Here is a 3,217-nt window from a genome sequence, read left to right on the forward strand (position 1 = left end):
GGAGAGGGTGTGGAGAAAAGGGAACCCTCTTGCACTGTTGGTGGGAATGTAAATTGATACAGCCACTATGGAGAACAGTATGGAGGTTCCTTAAAAAACTAAAAATAGAATTACCATATGATCCTGTAATCCCACAACTGGGCATATACTTAGAGAAAACCACAATTCAAAAAGACACATGTACCCCAATATTCATTGTAGCACTATTTACAATAGCCAGGTCATGGAAGCAACCTAAATGCCCATCGACAATAAACATACGGACACCAAGGGGGGAAAGCGGCAGGGGGCTGGGGGTGGTGGTGTGATGAATTGGGAGAGTGGGATTGACATGTATACACATGTGTATGTACACACATACACACAATTTGATGTGTATAAAATTGATGACTAATAAGAAGCTGCTGTATAAAAAAATAAATAAAGTGAAAGCATAAAAAAAAAAAGTGATCTGGAATGTGCCCAACCATCAGGGGTTTCACAGCCCTATGGGTGATTCTAAAGTAATTAATGTAATAAATGTAATGTAATGTTGAGGACTGCTTACAACCTGTCAAAGGCTAAACGTGCATACAAGAGTTTATTGACTCTTCACAACAATCCTGTGAGCTGCCAGCCCTGCAGGTGAGGAAACTAGGGCTCAGAGAGGTTAAGTAAATTACCCGTGACCACACAGCCAGTAAGGGTCTGAAACAAGATTTGAAATTAAATCTGTATGACCTCAAAGTCCATGCCCATAACCATTAATAAGTGAGGAAAAGCTGTCATTATGGGGAAAGGCACTTACATATGGATAGGACCTGCTTAGCAACTTCAGTTTCCTACTCTAGAGCCATTTCATTCCTACTTGAAAACACAGCCAAGGCCTAATGTCTATAATCAATTTTGTTCTTAAAAGACACATTAAGAGTTTGCCCACTGTTTCCATCAGCCTTGCCTCCTAGATCTGATAACTAGGCTCTCACCTTATGCCTATGGACTGAAGTACTGACATGTCCTCTACTCCAGTAAGGATGAGCATAAAGCATGCACAGTGGTATTGGAGTCTTGGGTTCAAATCCCTTCTCTGTCTTACTGTATCCTTGTGACTTTGGACAAGTCAGTTAACCCTGCCGAGTCTCAATTCCACGTTTATAGAATATAAAAAATAAAACCTATATTGCAGGGCTATAGTTAGGAATGAAAAAGATAACAAATATAAAAAGCTAGCATAATACCCATCCCATAGAAGCTCAATAAAGAGATGTCATATCGTTATTATTAATATTACTGTGATGATTATTATTACCTGGTATACCATTCCAGCAGAGTGTATTGCTTTATTCTTTCAAAAATAACTTGAATGTTGACATTGAAACCCACTCTTTGAGCCTCAACCCCAAAGATGAACAGCCCAACCTCCATGATGCTTGAGGCTTGCCTTCCAGAACTTCAGCCTGGTACCCACGGTCAGAACCTACCTCTTCTGCTTCTCCTGGAGACACTGAAGGTTTTCTCAATGCAAAGTCTATGCCCATTCAGTTCCCTGCAAATCACCCACCTCAGGGCTGTCCCAGATCGCCGTGTGGTCCCAAGAAGTGTGCTCTCTCAGTTTCCACGTCTCCAATCCTCTCCTCTCTGGCCCATCTTGTTACATCCATGGCAACCCATGTTATGACTTCTGCCAAATAAAAAGCATAATGTTAAGACATTGATTTGTGCATCATAAACTCAACACAATTGGTTTAAAAACTTGGGCCCGAGGGTGAGGCAAACCTTCCCAGTTTCCTGAAAGGGACCCTAGCCTAACCGCAAACCACAAATGTGGTGGGGCCCAAACCCGCATTTATTCCAATCATTGCATAAGCAACATAGATAAAGAGGCATAATTCCCTTGAAAGATTTTCAAGGTCCTCCTTTAAGTGTGTTTCCCTCACTACTGTGGTTCTAAACTATGGCCACGGCCTCAAGACCAAATTACAGCTTTTGGCGGATGGTTTTAGTCTGGTGGTTACAGCAATGAATGTGGAGTCAGGAATCCTGGAGTCTCAGCCAACTATTCCCTGGGTAACCACAAGCAAGTTAGCTGCCCTTGTCTCAGTTTTTCTGTCAGTTAAATGGGGTAACTTTTTCTTTCTTCCAACTACTTCAAAGGCAAAAGTTATGACAATTAATTACCCCATGGCCCATTAAAACCTGGAACTTTCCATGCAGTAATGAAGCTACTGTCAGCTTTTCCCTTCAAAGCCTAGTAATTTAATCCTAAAATACTGTATGTTTTGAGTGTCCAAGTGTTACACCTGGAGGTTCATTTGGAGGCATTAATTTCTAGGGCTACTGAGCCATGTACCCCATTGCCCTAATACTGGCTGATGGAGGCAGAATCATGTTCTAAAACATTAAACCAAAAAGCCTGGATTTAGCTCAAGGGGACAGCATTGCTAAATCACACAGGTGGCTTTCTTTAACATCAAGTGCCCTGGCTTCCCCATAACATAAGCATCTGATACTGTTTGAAAAATACTCTGTAGAATAGTTGGTATTCACAGGCAAACAAGGTCTGGTGAAAAGTTTCCCAACTCTGCTTCCTGCCCTTGTGTGACACCAACATATTTCTTTATTTGCCATGTTTCTATTACTTTTAGTTCTAAAGGGATCCTTTTTCCCATAATCCATATTTTAACGATATTTTAACACTGAGAAATTCTATTAGCCCCTTGCATACAACCATTAACAGACCTCTGGAGGTGAGAACCTACCTACAGCTACTACTTTTAGAGTGTCTTTGAGAGAGAAATAAATTTAAGCTTGAGTTTTTATGGTTGATAAAAGTGATAGTCATTAGGAAAGGAAAAAAATTATATGTTATTTTTAAAAGAACTTAATTATTTACTGATTTTTCTCTTTAATATTGTCTTGTATGCCTGTCACTTCTGAATAAAAATGTAAACTTTGATAGTTTAGCAGAATATTGAAGTGTCACTACATAATGTAGATAATGAATACAGTTTATTCTGTTTTCTGGCATGGTTAGCTGACATATGAAATAGAAAGAAAAAACTCATCACACTCATTCTCTCTTGGTGTTAATAAATAAAAATTAATTATAGTACTGGAAATTTGAGCCAATAATAGTCCAGAAATTTAAATAGTATGTTTCATTATTAATGCTTATATATATTTATATTTAAGACACATATATGTCTTAAAAAGGACTCAAAAAAGTTCTATATTGCAT

General features: G+C 38.9%; 1 long non-coding RNA gene across 1 annotated transcript in view; it reads right to left on the reverse strand.

Moving 5' to 3' along the window:
- LOC129392138 (uncharacterized) overlaps positions 1-1,655 on the reverse strand; it is a 29,952-nt gene extending 28,297 nt beyond the window's left edge. Inside the window, exon 1 of the long non-coding RNA XR_008617420.1 lies at positions 1,541-1,655. This is a non-coding gene — a long non-coding RNA (uncharacterized lncRNA). The remainder of the gene's footprint in view (positions 1-1,540) is intronic.
- Positions 1,656-3,217: the final 1,562 nt, after the last annotated feature.

Source organism: Physeter macrocephalus, chromosome 5, assembly GCF_002837175.3.
Source record: "Physeter macrocephalus isolate SW-GA chromosome 5, ASM283717v5, whole genome shotgun sequence".
In the NCBI taxonomy this organism is placed as follows: Eukaryota; Metazoa; Chordata; class Mammalia; order Artiodactyla; family Physeteridae; genus Physeter; species Physeter macrocephalus.